This window comes from Heterocephalus glaber, unplaced genomic scaffold (genome assembly GCF_053883595.1).
Source record: "Heterocephalus glaber isolate CG9 unplaced genomic scaffold, H.glaber_assembly_v1.0 deba00000347, whole genome shotgun sequence".
NCBI classification, from domain to species: domain Eukaryota; kingdom Metazoa; phylum Chordata; class Mammalia; order Rodentia; family Bathyergidae; genus Heterocephalus; species Heterocephalus glaber.
The window spans coordinates 3,435,601-3,453,506 of record NW_028258143.1 but is presented as its reverse complement, the minus strand read 5'-3'; the positions used below and the strand labels follow the sequence as shown (position 1 = coordinate 3,453,506).

The following is a 17,906-nucleotide window of genomic DNA, read 5'->3' as shown; positions in this document are numbered from 1 at the left end:
TTGGCAATCTGACTCTATCCAACATCGCTTATATAATAGCTAAGTTGTTGACAGTGTCCCAGAAAAATATCTCTGGAGAAGGCTTAAAACAATCCCTGGGGACTAAAGCACATACCCGAATATTTCCTGAATAATATTAGAAGTGTCTTTAACTGGACAGAATAGATTCAACATAGCTGCCTGTTCCTACAAGTACAAGGGGATTTGTATCAATTAAAAATATTTTTGCAAAGTTTTATGAACAATGACTTACTTATTATCACACATTAAGAAATCTGACATACAAATACAAGGACTCTTCTTTAAGTCAACCAATACCATTCCATTGTTTCTCACTTTTTTATTATTGTGAACACACCATGAAAAATCTATGAAATAGATTCAAAGATTTATTTTAATTTTACATCCCTGCCATTTGAAACTCATTGTGAAGCAACTATCCACCAGGGTAGAAATGTAATTTCAACAGACCTCTCAGAACTTGGGATTCTTTTAAATCTGAAAACTGGAGTTTTCTAAGTAAAGAAAGGTATAGTTAGGTGGACAGTTCCAAAAATGAATTTTTGGATGTCTATTTCTCTGTTAAAATATTGCTTATTGTGAAGATGAGATTTGTCTGTGGAAAGCTATCAGCACAGTTGTTGCTATGGTTTGAATAGATGCGTTCCTCCAAAGTCACAAGTTGGATTCTAGTACCCAAAGTGATGAGATTCAGAGGAGTCTTTGGGGCTGGGTTTAAGATACTACACTTTCATGAGTGGAGTTGCGGCTCTTATGAAAGAGGTTTCAGAGAGCTGTCTGGCTCTTCCACGCCTTCCACCCTGTAAAGACAAACTCTTAGTGCACTTTTTCTTTCCCACTTTTACTGCCACATGAGGACACCACATGAATATACACTTAGCAGACACCACATCTGTTATGATCAAGGATTTTTCCAGTTCCCAAAATTTGAGTAGTACATTTCTATTATTTATTTATTACTTACTCTTGAGTATTTTATTACAGTAGCATAAACAGAGTAAGATAGTCCTGTTTTTTAAAAATTAGGCATGGAAAGGAAGAAGAAATAAAGTAATACTTAGCATGCACTATTTCTCATGTATTTTGCATGCATTATTTTATGGACATCACACAGCAAGCCTTAGATATAAATTTGTTCTCATTATATGGAGAAGGAAAGTTGAGGTCCATGGAGGATAAAGAATTAAGAAGACAAAATCAGTAAGTATAGGATCAGAATTCAAAACCACGGCAGTCTCCTATACTCATTTGCTACTGTATTAGAATTAATAAGATAATGAAGAAATTGACATAAAAATCAGTACCATGTGAAATCTCATATAATCGGGCATATAATGCTAATTAAAGATACAGTCATATCTAAAAAATTCAATCAGAGTGGGGCCAAGAAATGCCTGAGACAACCATCTGAAGAAAATATATACTCCCTTTATCAGCTGTTGATCCATTAGGTGCTTTCTAATTCATTTCATTTCTCAATGTCCCTAATTCCATCTCATAGAAGAAGTGTGAGCATCAAGATTCAAGAAAAGCTTTTCTACTTCAATATCAATAAATTAAAGAATTATGTTGTAAGAGATAACCTCTCTGTGTTCTCAAATCACAGTTCATTCACTGAAACTGGCCCATTCCCTATAAAGATTTTATTGCACTTTTTTCAGCTCTACGAATCTAAGTATGAAGACTGTTACATGTCTATCCCTTAAGACATGGATGAAGACTCATTTTTTTAACTGTATATCCTTTTATTGGTACATTTTAGACATACAATACAATGACATTCATCATTGGAAATTGCACCTTTACATACTCTCTTGGTTCTTATTTTTACCCCTTCCCCTGCCCTTCAACCCCTCTATCCCTCCCTATTTACAAAGACTTTGTTTCCTTTTTTTCGTTTTCTCGTATTAATTCCATTCCCTTCTTTCATTTCCCCTACCTCTCCCACTTCCCCTTCCCCTTTGCCCCTTTTCTTCCTATTTCACATTATCTATTATACCTTTTAGTCCTTATTTACACTTTCAGTTTCTCACATCAGAGAAACTATTTGGTATTCACACATGTGTGTCCTATTTATTTCACATAAGAGTATCGCCTCAATGTGCATCCATTTAGCTATAAATGTCTCTAATTTCTCATTTTTTATGGCTGAGTAGTACTCCACTTTATGTTTTTAAAAAACACATTTTCTTTAACCAGTCTCCAGTTGACGGGCATTTGGGCTGTTTCTAAGTTATAGCTATTACAAACTGTGCTGCTATGAAGATGGGTGCACATATATCACTGTGGTATGAGTCTTTTAATTCTTTGGGGAAGATCCCCAGCAGGGGAATAGCTGGGTCAAATGGGACCTCCAGCCCTAGTTCTTTGAGGTACCTCCATACTGATTTCCACAATAGTTACACCAGTCTACACTCCCACCAGCAGTGGAGCAGGTTCATCTTTCCCCACAGCCCAGCCAGCATTTGTAATTGGTTGATTTCATGATAGCAGCCATTCTTTCTGGAGTGAGGTAGAATCTCAGCATTGTTTTCATTTGCATCTTTTGAATGACCAGTGATGTTGAACATTTTTTCATATGTTTATTTGCCATTTCTACTTCTTTGTGTGAGAAATGTCTGCTCATTTCAGATACTCATTTTTGGATTGGGTCTTTAAATTTGGGAGGTCTGATCTTTTTAAGTTCTTTATAGATTCAAGATAGTAGACCCTTGTTTGAGGGACGGCTGGTGAAAATTTTTTCAAACATTGTGGTTTGTCTCTTCACACTCCCGGTGGTTTCTCTTGCTGTGCAGAAGCTTTTTAATAAGAAGAGATCCCACTTGTTGATTGTTTGTGCTAGTTCATGGGCAACTGAGGTTTTGTTCATAAAATCTTTTCCTACACCAATGTCTTCAAGAGTTCTACTTAACCTCTGTTCCAGCCGGTTCAGTGTTTCTGTTTTTATATTTAGATCTTTAATCCATTTTGATATTCCTTTAGTGCATGGTGAGAGATACAGGTCTAGTTTTAGTCTTTGGGAAGTTGAAACCCAATTTCTCCATCACCATTCATTAAAGAGGCTATCTTTCCTCCAGCGAGGGTGTTTGGCTCCTTTGTCAGAGATGAGGTGGCTGAGTGTGTCTGGCGTTGTTTCTGCATCTTCTAATCTGTTGCACTGGTCCTCAAGTCTGTTTCTTTGCCAGTACCATGCTGCTTTTATCACAGTAGCTTTGTAGTATAGTTTCAAACTGGGGGTTGTAATACCCCCTGCCATGTCTCTGTTACCTAGAATTGTTTTTGCTATTCTGGGTCTCTTCTTGTTCCAAGACTCATATTGATTAACAAAATGGCATTGGTCATCCTCAGTGCACTAGGGATGCCAGGGTCACTGGGTCTGACTCTGTTAGTCAGGTGGCTTGGCTTGCCTTTCACTGCATGGACTTCTCCACCCTGTCCCCAGTTTATGTACAATTATCTTGCACACTTGAGGCCTTTCTCCAGGGTGTATGTAGACCAAGCCTGCCATTAGCTCAAATGCAAATGATGGCAAGTTAATTGCACTATTTTTGTAAACAAAAAGGACATTGATTTTCTTAATATCATTTTCTACTTCCAATATGAACATCTCAGTAGTCTTTAATCAAGTGATAATTTCTGAGTTTATTCCAGTCTCATGGGCCTCAAAACTAGCTTCAGGGCAGAAAAGTGAGTGTCTTAGATAATATGCTAGAGGACACAGGCAGCCACAGTACCATACACTGCCATGGGCTCCTCTGGTTCCTTTATTCCCTCTCTTCCTTCCTCCTCCTCTTCCCTCAAGAGTGGATTATTGGCTTGTGTAACCTTATGTTTCCCAATTTCCCTAGCAATATTTTATCAGGAGCTTGATACTCATTTTGCTAATTGCTAATTAACCAAGACCAATCCCTTAAGAATCCTTGATGATGTAAGTAAAAAAAAAATGCTCTCAATTCCTCTTCTTGTAGGAAGTGTGGGACAAATGCCTTCCTTCAATGTTGAACTGAAGGTTATACATAAGAAAGGTATATAACTCAGATGTCATAATGGCTCTTAAGTACTAAGGGAACAATTAAGATTCCCTATTAAAAGTCCATGGCCTACTGAACATTTCAGAACCTCTCTCTGGCATACAAAAGTGCTAGCAATAGCTGAATTAAAGGTTACATACCACCTAACCACAAGCTTTCAACAAATTAATGCAGAAATAAAGAACTACCAGTTAGGATATAAAACCTAAATAAATAAAGCAGATATTTGTTTAGTTAAGTCTCTCTAGCAAGTGGGTCAATGACTATTATAAAAACATTACTATTTTCTGAGTTTTGGAAAATAAGTTTAAGCAGAAGGCTCCAAATATCCAATTCACGGTAAAACTGTTATTGGTAACATACATGATGATCATCAGTTTAAAAACTAAAAAATTGAATTAAATTAAATTAACCTCATCTTTCATAAAAGAAACATTTTTGTATAGAGCATAGCTGATCTAGGAATTATATCAGCTGAGCCACACGGAGTTTCATGATATTATTTAAGACCAGGATCTGGTTAAATTAGATTGCTCCAGAGTAGGGTTGAAGAAAGAGCGGGCAGAAGAATGTATGGTGAACATAGATTTCTTGAAGCATATAATTGCAAGTATTTTATATTTATCATCTGAATATGTGCCCTCAACAAAGCCACTGAATATGTGTGATTATTTTTTCTATTATTATTTGCACAGTGAATTAGTAACATGAAGATATGTACTGTGTTCAAAATTATTTCATTATTTAAATTCCAGAAGGTCTTGCTGAGATGGCATGGAACCAAGAGACAATGGTTTGGAAAAAGCCTAAAGTGTTTTATGAGATGAATATAAAAACAATCTTTGCTTTCCATTTGATGTAACAAATTGTGAAGCTCTTATAAGTAGCAATCAAAGAATACTTTTGAGTATTTTATATGAATATTGCCCATGTTCAACAATTTCACAAAAAAAACAGAAAAATGACTGAGTCTGATCAATACCCATAACCTTGTTATGACAAATGAAAAAGCAAATATCTGGATCTCCATTGTGCCAAAAATAAGGATCCAGACAACAGTGTGTATGTCTTCAAAAAAGAAAAGAGAAAAAAGTTACAGTATCTTCTTACCAAACCTAACACATTGAGCTCAAACAAATTAAGGGGTATATAATCTACCTACTAGTTTAAAACACGGAAAGTTATTAGAAGCAGCCTGAAAATGAAAGATGTCTTGTTTTCAAGAAGACTTCAGTGTAATTAAGTTTGCCACCCATCAAAATGAGTCCAGGTTTTTGGGTTTTGTTTTTTTTTTAACCTTTGGAATGCATGCTAAAGGCTAGGAATATTTCTTCTGTAGCATGATAAGGAAATGAGCCTATGAGTCAGATAAATCAGCTTTAGCTTAATATAATGGCCAAACCTTCCTGAAATACTTCAACAACCGAGTTATGTGTTAAGTTAAATCAAGGTTACTCACAGAGGAAAATATAATAGCAAAGGCTTCTGTTGTTTTGTATTAATGACCTGCTATTTCAAGCAGCTCCTGGTGGGGTTGGAGTAAATAAAAGAAAGAGGGGAGGGAAAGAAGAGAACAGAAGAGAAAGAGAGAAAGGGAGAAAAAATGAACCATTAAATAACCATGGCCTCTAGCAAGCAAACACCATGAGCTTGCATGCCAGGAGAAGCAGGGACAAGATATGATAAACTCCAACTCAGAATCATATTGAATCAGGTTCAATTCAGGACATAAAATGAAATGAAAAGCCCAAACTAATTAGATTGTAATGAGCAGTTCATATGCCTTATGTCATTTTATCACGTGCAGTAGGTGCTGTATGCCTACAGTGAATGACTTCAAGCAAGTCATCAGCTTGAACTGTGTTCAAGAATGCTAATCAGAAGGAAAAGGGTCTTTTTATGACATGCTTGAAGAAAACAAGATTGATTGTAGCTTCTTGATCATAGCAGTGTCAGTGGAATAGCTTTATCTCTATTAAACTTCACTTGCATTTCTGGAAAGCATGGAGTGTCCTAATGAGACAGGCAGAAATAAAGGAGTTCATTAGTACAGAATTGCCAAAGTTGAAATGTCATGTAACTAGCTGATATTCTGAAGACTATTCAGAGTGTAGGTCTGAAACACAAATGTGAGCAACAGGTACCACTTGAGTTTTCTTGGCCTCTGCTGTCCCCATTTTCATTACCACATTAGCATTCAGTAAATTTCCAATTCTGAAACCAAGAGCGATTCTAACTACACCATTAAATATCTCATAGCAAAACAAAATCTACAATTTTCATAAGGGCGCAAAGTGATTTTCATTGTATCACAGCCTTAAGGGAATAAAGTTAAACTAAATAAAGAAAAATACAGACAAACAAAAGCAATGCTATTTTGTGTGCACAAGTCATTTACCTAGCCTTGGTCATTCTTCATTTCTGGAAACCTCACTGCCCAGATGCCAAAGGGATTTTTGGTGGAATTGGTTACAGGGAAGTACTTGAAGCATACTGGGTGGAGGAAAAAAAAGATGAGTCAGGCTATACTTTCAGCTCTTTATCTCCTCTGATCTGCACCCGTGGCAATGTCTCTGCCTTCCCTGTGATTCTGACTGCCACTGGAGAAACCTCTCCCCAAGTGGTCGCAGCTACAGCAGTAAAGTTCCTGCCAGGGTTCTAGTACCTCAAAGGTGGTTCTCATTTCTGAGCTATGAGAAAGATATCTCCCACTGTTTTCCTATAGATATGAAAACAGCTTCCTAATGTTTCTAATTTCTGAGTTCCCTCATCTGATTTACCCTTCTATCATCTATGTATGCAAGCCCCTGTACTACATTTCCTCTGTTTGAAAAACCTAGCATGGTTGCTGTTTCCCTGCCTGGATTGTGACTGACAGGACAATCGTGGTTAGAAACTGCCTTCTCAGGGGTCAGTCCCTTTGAGAGTCTGCTCGTGAGAAAGTGATGAAAGAAAGAAGGCAAAAGAAAAGAGTACCTGAAAGAAAAGCCTTTATAAGACACCCCCTATACAACAATTCTCTCACAAATGAGCTCTCTGTGGGACTGCTTTTTAAAATGATGACAATTAGGATTCCTTGAATGTTTGAACATTATAATCTTCTGCAGATATTCTACCTGTCCCTTAATTTGCTGCTAACTTTGTTTCTTATATGCATATTCAATATCATGCCTTTGATATTTTTGATGCAACAGAAACTAAGTCTCATTAGCAGTTTCTTAGTAAAATAAAGTAATCACAGAATAAATTCTAAAAGAAAAATAAAAGGAGATTACATTTCATGAGCTGTAAGATACATTTTGGTTAGAAAAAGAAAAATACTATCCCTCTCACTTTTTTTTCCAGCCCACCTCTTATTAGAAAACTGGAACCAGAGTAACCTTATTTGTGATTTAAAAAGAGAAGAACTCAGTAAATATTTAGCCTATCCTTAATTACCCTTTCTAATACTGAATATGAACGTTTCCACATAGTTGAAATTTTCTCAGTAATTTGGCAAGTATAAATTATCCTTGCCCTCAAGACTTCCAGGTTCCACAAGCAGCACATCAACAATGTGTTAAAAAGCTACACTTTTGTTACTAACAGTTAATACTGGTTGTAAGCGTGAATATTCCAACGTGCTGTTACTGTAGTTATTTTACATTCATATTCCTAAATATGGATGCAAGAAGTCCTTTTTTGCTTGCTGGCACCAACATTTTAACAATCTCAAAGCCTATGTTTAAATTTATCTCAAAAAATTTTATTTAATACATCAGAAGCACCCAACAGAGGACCATAATGCCATATTACCCATGATTTCTAAGTAGTGGAGATATATGTACCTCAACTTTAATATGAAGGATTGGCCAATGAACCATAGCTTCCAGCCATGAATCATTGGACTTTGTCTTAATAACAAGGCTGATAAGCCCCACAATTAGTACTTTCCAGCTTAATTTCTGCTCATTGCCTCATTTGCTCTCTTTTTTATAATTAAATTTATTTTAGTTTACACATAAGAACACAAAAATGTATATATTAAAGGGGCAACACATGGTATTTTGATACATGTGTACATTGTGTAATGTTTACATCTGGTTAAATATATCTGTGTCCTCAAATCTCTATTGTTTCTTTGTGGTGAAAACATTCAAAATCCTTTCTTCTGGCTTTTTGAAATGTGCAGTACATAATTGTTAGCTATAATCATCACCCTACTGTACAATAACTGTCTTAGTTACTTTTCTTGTTGCTGAGACAGAATACCCAACACCCACAAGGAGGTGGGTTTGTAGGGGTTTCAATTCATAGTTGGCTGGCTCCAAGGCAGGGCAGCATGGCAGAGGGGCATCACAGAGGAGAAACAGTTCATAGCATTGCAGGCAGAAGGCAACAAAATAGCAAGCAGCAAGCAGCAGCAGCAGCCTTCTTTCTGTCCCTGTATTTTCCATCCAGGCTACAAGCCTATTGATGGGTGCCACCTATCCAGGGTGGGGCCTCTCATTACCCACACCCAAAACAATGCTGAACTAATTTAGTCATTACACACCCTTAATGCCAGTATCACACAATTTAGATCCAGTCACCTTCAAAAAGCCCCACCTATGAGCACATGAGGCATTTGGGGAACATCTACATGCATCTATATAACACTATTACACCAGAACTTCTTATATCTATCTAACTATAACTTTGACCTGTCAATCAGTCTCTCCTAATCATCACCTCTCTTTGTATTATATATGCCCAGATAACATTTTGAATTTATTTAAACTATGCCTTACAAAAGCAATGCGAGGTGATAGACCTGACCCATAGGATTTTTCCCTGCATTTAGAGGTAGCCAAGAAATATTAGAACCACATTTAATATAAACTGCATCCTCAAAAAAGCTCAGGAATCTCACTAGTATTCCTGACACATTCCATCTGAAAAAGAGTGTTTTGGTTTGCTAAGTTTGTGATTACAAAATACCATGGACTGAGACATTTAAACAACAAAACTTATTTGATCACAGTTCTAGAGGATCGAAGCCCAAGATCAAGGTGTCAGCAGGAAGACTCTCTACCTGGCTCACACATGGTCATCTTCTCCTCACGCTTGTGTGATCACATCTCAGCTTGTGTTGTCTGTTCTAACCTCTTTTTATCAGGATGCCAATTAGAATGAATGAGAGCACATGCTAATGAACCAATTTTCACCTAATTGTCTCTTTAAAGACTTTATCTCAAGATACAGATTCTGGGGCTCTGAGCACTAGGGCTTCAACATATGAATGTTAGGGAGTCACAATTCAGCCCCTAACAGTGAGGCTGGAGGATGCGTCTTACTCGGGTCTTCTCCTTTCCTCCCCATTAAGTTTTCCTTCTTGAGACGTTTACACTCCCAATATCTTGTGAAAATCCTTCATTTTCAAGTTCACCCAAAACTCCTTAGAACACCATGTGAAAAGTTCATGTTATTTTATGATTTGTATGACAGCTGAGTTCTATGCATTAACTTTCAAGTACATTTGCTTTGAAATGAGTGGCTATGAATTAAAGAGAACTAAATTTCATTTTTGAAATGGCACACATCAGCAAATAACACATGATGGTGTTTTGCATCTTTCCATTCCTTTGGAAGCCACATCACAAATGGAGTCACACTAGCAGCCTACTATTAAAGTCAACTTTGCACCTTGCTGTCCTGAACCAAGTATCCTTGTTACTAGTTAAGCCTACCTGACATTTCCCTTATTGTTGTGCATTTACTGAATACCAGTGGGATGCTGCATCCAACGATGCTGCTGAAATTTGGTAAGTAGTGCTCAAGTGCAATTTTCAGCCCAGAGCTGCTAGAAATTACCTTTATGATTCAATAAATGGGTTTTTTGACCATTGCCCAAACTGTGCCCCAGCATGACCTGGGTGAACTAATCTTGCTAGAGGTACTATTTTTGGATTCCATAAACCTAAGCTTCTGGCTATTTCTAGCCATTAAACATCCCATGGAACTTTTCATAACATTAAGGGTTTTTAATCCTCAGCTTCTGGCCAAATTCCAATTGGAATAATTATGGTTTTCTTACTGTACCTAAGTTTCATATAAAAGTATGAGGAATTCTTTTATTGTGTCATCTCCACAATTAAGCTGTAATCCACAGAGTATGCCATGTAGTTTTTAACATGGTAGAGTGAAAGTTTATATAATTCTAAATGTTTCATCCCCAGTCAAATTCAATTCAACCATTACTTTTCTTCAGTGCCTGCAAAATAATTTGTGACCTAAAGTGCAATTGATCAGTACTAAGTGTTATGTCATCTTAAATCACAGGGAGTAGAACCCAGGAGGTCATCCCTAAGATTCTCTTTTCTAACAGCAGGAAAATAGAGCCCCTTTGCCTGAATTTCATTACATATTGCTCACATGGTTGTTTGGGGATTTGGTTTCAACTCAGAAACACACAGAATGTTATAGGCAACTTGAATTCATTAGGTTCTTTTGATTATATGGGAAGTTGCAAAGAATAAAAGCCTGGTCTTCTAATACACCATACCCACATGAGTGAAGTTTCTAGTTTATAGTTATAGGGGAGAAAGAATATCAATTGTTCAAAGGTCTGGTCACCTAACATTCAAAAGATAAACAAAATGATCTCATTGAAGAGTTACTAAAACCTAAACTGCCTTGAAATGGGCCAAAAGTAACAGCTGCTCTTGCCAGAGAAGGGATCTGGCACACATCTAGTCTCAAGGTCAAGGCTGGAATCGAGAACAAGAAACACTGATGCCAGATGAGCGCAAGAGTAGAGGGCACAGCAATGGAGGCTGCCAATGGCTTCCAGTCTCAGCTTCACAGATGAAAAGGACTCAACTTGCCTCTGTAAAACAGCCATGGAGGTGCAGTGAAGCGGGGTAAGTGGGTTGTTGTTCTCATTACTATTCAAGTGCCCTGATGTTTTTTGAGCACTAAAGATCAGATTACCAATCCTTTTCAGCCAGGGCATAGGAAATGCTCTTTGAAAAACACCTAGACTTATTCTCTGACTGGGATTTCTATTCAGCTGACTTTAGGAAGTTCAGATGGCCGGCCAGCTATCCCCAGGGAAGCCTACATCCACATGATCCAACATAGACAGAGCAGCCAAATCAAAAAGAGACAAAATGTAACTAAGTCTTTTTGTAACCCCTTTAACCTTTACATCAAAATGCGGAATTTGTAAACCCAAATTACATTCCTTCATCACATCTGGAGCTTGGTTTTCTTTTTCTAGGAACAATGACAATGGAGAATAGCTATCCTGCAACTTCAAAATTCAGTTTATTTACAGATTTACTTTTCTCCTACTTTATTTCATTTTATTAAAATCGAAATAACTTTTTAATGTGATGAAACAGACTCTTAATGAAACAAATCTTCAGATATTAGACAGACTTCCTTCTGGTCAATACAACGATTAATAGCATGTTTCACCAAATTCAGAAGTGAGAGAGATTCGGTCTGAACTAAGGTAGCTTAGGAAAATAGAGATACAAAGCTTTAAAGGAATAGTACATACTTGGTATTTTATTATACATTTGAGTCCAAGAATTTTCACCCTTTCCCAAGAAAATATAAAAAACCTGAAAACTATGAAAATGTATTTGGTGAAAGTCTAAGAGTTGTATTTTCATTTAAGCTGTTTCCACTTTTTTCCTTCTTCAAATTTTGAAGCACTGTCTTTAAAACTGTTACATACCCAGAAGGGTTGGCAGAATTGGGACTGAAATAAAATAGGATATGATTTGTAAAATCATCTTCATATATTTGAATAAGGTATGCTTCCCCCCTCTCAAACTTACTCTGTAAAATGGCTCTTATAGCAGTTGTTAACACCATAGTGTGACTATGAGGCAAAGTTGCTATCTCTCTGAGTAATATTTGCATTTTGGATCTCATTTCTCATTGTGGAATGAAATAATCTGTTCCAGATAAAAGAATTTTAAGTTTAAGCCCAGAAATTATTTTTGAGCTCTACTTGATCACCTTTTTTTGGTAGCTTAAAGGGAAGACTCACAGAAAGTAGTTTTTCTTGAGAGAATACTCTCTTCCTGCCAATTTCACTGTACAAAACTACATTGTTTTGCATTATGTATGTTAATCAATGCACTTAGAGACTGTAGGAAGCTGGAAGGACTTAGAGCTGGAAGGGCTTTAAAGTTTATCTAATCCAATAGCCTCATCCAGAGTTTTTAAAATAATAAATCTACAGCTGTCTTTAAACTAATGTTTGATACAAAAAGCTCACTGTTTCATTATGGTCTTTCCCATATGAATCTCCAAAGGCAGCATGATTAGTGCCTATCTGTTGTGTGTGTGTGTGTTTGTGTGTGTGTGCACATCTGTGTTTACATTTAGACATGGCCTTTTGCACAAGCCTAGAGATACATTTCTTGATGTGAGACTGTAGAGTCACCCACTATGAGTCATGTGTTATAAGTTGTTCTCTTAAATATAGTGATGGATTTGCTTTAAGCAATGTATCATTTATAGTCAAATCTCCTTATTGGCAAGTAGTAAAGATGTGTATAAGACCAGGTTAGAAGCAGGGAGAAAACTTTGGCCCATGAAGAAAAAAGTTGGCAATATCACACGAGGAAAAGCTGCAAATCTGCATTTTATGAGCCCAGTGTTCCAACCAAGGAGCTATCCAGTCACAGATAGATACAAATAGACACACATCCATCTTAAGATAAAATTGCTTAACTGTCATTGTCCCACTTTTCAGCAGATGAACACATCATCAAGTTTCTAAGCAATTATTCAAACCATTAGAATGTGCTAGATTTTCTCTTTTTACTAAACGTTGTGTTGAGTTGCTGACTGTTGATGTGAATTAAATGACCCAAGGAGTGGTGGGTTACAATTTATTCTTATTAATAACAGACATCACATAGACCCTGGCATAATCTACAAGGCTTAACATTCCAAAGCTAGAGATCACAAGTTATCCATGACATGATGGAATTTGAATTCAAATGAATATATTTTATCTCAACTCATGTTGTCAGTGGAGTCATGATGTCACCTAAATGTAGTCGTCATAAAATGTGCCATATTCTCCCACTCAAATTGGTGTGTGCATTTTACTAGGCTCTTGCCTCCTATAATAAAGGTAAAGAGGGAATTCAAGTATCTGTATATCTCTTTTTCTACGGTAGAAATAAATTTAGCATGTTTTCAATAAAAGACCACAATTGTATGACTCTATAACAAAAGAAATATTATTTAGGATTTAGAATAAAAGAAGGCAGAAAATAAAGTACAAACTATATATCAATGTCTGAATCTTAAAGAGTTTTAAATTTATCTAAGGTGTTTATAAAACATGCCTTTTGGGTAAGAATATTCAAGAAGTACAGTTAAGGTGATCCTCAACTCTTTTTTTTTTTTTTTTTGTACCAGGGATTGAACTTGAGTCCTTGTGCTTGGGAGGCAGGCGGCGGAACCACTGAGCTAAATCCCTGGCCCTGATCCTCAACTCTTAATTACAAACACTGATATATAGACAGTGTTATTGTTTTCAATTATGACTAGCTAATGATTAATTCAGTCAGTCCTCAGTTAAACTGGAAGAAAGAAATGAGGTACACAGACATAAAAAAGATGAGCCAAGACAACTCAACAGCTCTTGAGAACTTTTGAATTCATTTCTATCAGAGCAGCTTCATTATTTATAATTATTTGATAGAATAGTAATCTCGAATCTAAAAAGATTTTTGGATGTAACATAACACTTATTAACTAAGATAACTAAAATCTAAGCACTATGTAAAATACGTTGGTTAATTTGTTTTCTGTGTCCAAGTTTTGCTGAAATTGCCCAGTTTACAGTTCCCTGAGAGAGAAATAACAATAGGTCGTTCTGTCCGTATGATAGCCACTGATCCACCGATTAAGCCATCCAAACTCTTGGTCAGGAATGTTCTTTCTTGTTTGTTTGTTTTTTGGTAACAGAGATCGAACTCTGGACCTTGCCCTTGCAAGGCAGGTGGCAGAACCACTGAGCTAAATTCCCGGCCCAGGAATGTTCTTTCTGAGGGCCACAGAGATGATGGTCATCATAGCCCTGATGGACAATGTCAGGATCAATGGCCATGTCGAGTCATGCCCAGAAGGGCTAACCTGAGAAATCTTCTCAAGTCTACTTTGAATGGACATTTTCATGAAGAAAAATAGGAGAACATGCTCCATGACTTCCAGTGTGCAAGCTTAAAAATCTCCAAATCAAGAAGGATAAAACTTTCAAAATTAACAATGTGACAGAAAGCCTTTATGTAGAGGAATCAATATAAATTTTGGAATTCAGGGATAAATTCAAACTAAAAATCTATATCAAATTCACTTAATATTTCCTTTAAACAAATACATAAATGGATTCAACCTGCTGAATGCAGTGGCTGTACTCTGCCAATAGCAATAACACCCAGAAGAATTGACATCTAATTTTATGAAAGTTTATGAGAGGGTTTTGTGAGAGCTTAAGTAGGTAAACACTATTTGGTAGTACACATCATCCTTAATTGTATTTTACAGGGAAACTAAAACTTGGCCAAGATACTAGTTAAGAGAATCTGAAGCACAAATACTAGTGGCCCCTCTGGCTAAATTGGACATAGTTGCACATTCATAGTTGGACATTGAAATGATGTGCATGTGATTTTGGCAAAGAAGCATCGGCACAAGGCATTTGTTAATGTGCCAAATTCTCCAAAACTTTGACGCATGGAAAATGTTTAAGGATAGAAATAGAAAACTATGCTATAAACTAAAAGCAGCCTTGCAAGTAATTACATGCCCACTTCTCTGGGTGATAAATTACACTTGCTCATGCTTTTTCAACTGCTTCTATGACTTATGAGAAGATTATAGGTAATCTTTTTCTTCCCATTGATATTAGTAATGTTGCATCAAGGCCATACATGTCAATTCTGAATAGAACGATTTTAAATATGATCTAAAGCCAAAACATGTGATGAAAGAATGTAGCAGCTAAAATATTAGATTGCAAAACAGGGCTGGAAGGCGAGCAGTGGGGAGTGGGGACTAGAGAATCATTGAAGACTAAGTCATGCCACTGGGAGTGCAGCTGTGAGAAACAAAACTCAAACATGACCAGGGAGCTAGGTGTACTGCAGATGGGAAGGGGACTGGAAATGAAGGAAGGGGGTCAAAGTAGGAGGGGAAGGGAACTTAAAAGAAGAATTAGCATGTGTTCCAGAGCAGGGAGCTATAAATATGTGTTACATCTAGATGCAGTTGCAGAAATAAATGAGAATTCCAAGTGGGAAATAGTAAAAAGAAAGGAGGAAGATATTAAGAAGAACCAGCCAAAGAGGTAAGAACGCCATCAGCAACATATAAAGAGAATGTCTATTGGGTTGACATTAGAGACCATGAAGAAGAAAGGATGAGGACAGTTTTTGAGCAAGCAAGAAATGATGCTAGAGACTCTAAAAATAAAACAGGTCATGAGAGAAGTAGGTATGGCCCAATTAACCACACAGCTTCTGAAAGAAGCTAGAAGCTAGAATTTGGCCTCTCCCTTGCGTGAAGAAAACAGATCCATTTGCTGGAGCTGGAAGGAAGTGCAGCAATAGAACACTGAGATGGGTCAGAGGGGCAGGTAGTGCTCTTCAGAACTCTGTAATGCCAGAAAACCCAAAGAACCAAGAACCAGGGAGGTAGAGAGGTCCCTAAAGGCAAAGATATTGGGAGCACATGCCAGAACTGTCCATCTACCAAGGGTTGAGATAATCCCAGTCACGAGGCTATGGAACTCTACAGACTGATAGTGGCAAGACAGAGCCCAAAGGGCCAGGGGCTTAGCTCAGTGGTGCTGCCGCCTGCCTCACAAGCACAAGGTCCCGAGTTCGATGCCCAGTACCAAAAACAAAAAAGATAGAGTCCAAATACTAAAGTACATGGGATTCTAGGCTGATTCCAAAATATAGATTCAAGTACAGGAAAAAAGCAGCGAGGCAGAAATTGGACAAAAGTTGGAATAAACTCAAGGTTAAAAAAAAGCAACAAGCACGACTAACTTCTTAGTTTTAGGGTATAGGGCTAGAGATTCCAAAATATCTCCTTGGGGTCAAGATGGTTTCTGAAATCTGGGGCAAGTATAACCCTTCAAGAGCTTCTAGTGGTAAGTATCATGAAGACTGTTTGGATGGAGGCAATGGAATTTGACAATGATGATGCATGAGGATGTGAAAAAAATTAAAATGTGTTATGTATATGTACCAACTCTCCGCAATGAATGTAATGACTATGTACTGCAAAAGTGTACTGATAAAAAAGAGAAAGAAAGAAAATGCCCAGGAGTGCTTTTAGGAAGAGCAGTTTCAACCAGGATGTTTAGGATCTGGTATAAGAGCCAAACAGCACAACATAAAAGAATGAATGATGGACAACAATTTAGTGATAACTAATAACTAACTCTGATGAATTTCTGCAGTGGGGATGAGGGTAGGAAAGTTGGGGGGGAAAGTAGCCAGGTCCAGAGAGTTTTCTCTTTGTGGTTTTATTTTTTTAGTAATGAAAATAAAAGAGGAGTCATTTTTGGAAAGAGGAGTCATTTTTGAAGCTACTAGATCTCAAGGCAAAAGGAAGGGAAAAGTAAGAAGATATGTAAGCAGTGCCTGGGCCGAGAGCTAATTGAAGTTGCAGTATCTCCTCAGAGACTCAGGGCAATGAGAGTACTGGACCAAAGGTCTGAAGGCCTGCATTTTAGTCCTTTTCTTGCCCCTATGCGGAAGTTTCATCTCTCTGAGCTTCCATTGCTCAAGAAGGAGGGAAATGTCCTAGATCATTCTAGCTTACAGCTGATCAGGTACATGTAGAATATAAACATGTGGAAGGGAAGAAGAATTGGGAAAACAAGATTTGGGCCACTTCAATACACTCAGTAAGTCAGGAAGCAATGTGGCCCAGTGATGGTAATGGGGGATCATGTAGGGTACTGGAACCCAGTGAGAAATAGCTAAAGATACACCATGGGAAACTGCCAGGCACAGTGGCTGAAATTTTTGCAGGTCAGGCCAGTTCTAAATTAGCCACTTACAGATTGAGGGACCTTAGCGGAACTACTTTATCTGTCTAAACCTCTTTCCTCACCTGCAAAATGGGAGTAATGGCTCCCTTGTGATTTTCATAACTAAAAGATAAATGAATAATATGTGTAGCTCTTAGTATATTGCCAGGACTATCAGTGTGCTCAAACAAACTCATTATAGTTGAAACAAATAAGAGGAGGATACGGCTGAGAAAAAGGGAAGAAATCCATGGTGATTTCCAATTGTTGTCTTGAAGGGAGAATGGATTAAAGCAGTTAGTGAAAAGGATTCATAGTACGGGGAAGAAGAGGAAATTAAAACGTTTCTGATGGGCAAGTAGGTGCCTAGATGCAGGATTGAGCAGATAGAGAAAATAAGGAAAAGGCTACTTGGGAGACCTGCGGAAGATGACAGTTCAAAAGGCCAAGGCCCGGGGAGTGTGAGTCTCTGTTCAAAAGGGATTGGGTGATGCAGGGGGGTTGGAAGATGTATAGACAAATTTCAAAGTAGAAGCAACTTATCAGAAAATAGTTTTATTATTTCTCCCTTACTATTTTATTTTGTACAACATTACAGTTCATTCTTCTCCAAATAACTTCCTGTATTCTAAACCTTGTTTTAGAATCCTCTTGAGAAGAGCATGTTTGAGATCCAAGGTGGAAAAATTAAAGTAAGATGCTAACTTCAAAGTATAGAACAGAAATGGTATAAAATATCTGGTTTTTTTGAGCATAGCGAGTATGGAAGAACTTAGCATTAAAGTCTAAAAATGTAATTGTAGCTTGGTAGC

At 37.3% G+C, this 17,906-nt stretch overlaps 1 long non-coding RNA gene across 1 annotated transcript in view; it reads left to right on the top strand.

Annotated features, from left to right (window-relative positions):
- The first annotated feature begins 10,644 nt into the window (after window positions 1-10,644).
- The window catches only part of LOC147829836 (uncharacterized), a 32,528-nt gene continuing 25,266 nt past the window's right edge, over window positions 10,645-17,906 (top strand). The window contains exon 1 of the long non-coding RNA XR_015445966.1: window positions 10,645-10,933. This is a non-coding gene — a long non-coding RNA (uncharacterized LOC147829836). The remainder of the gene's footprint in view (window positions 10,934-17,906) is intronic.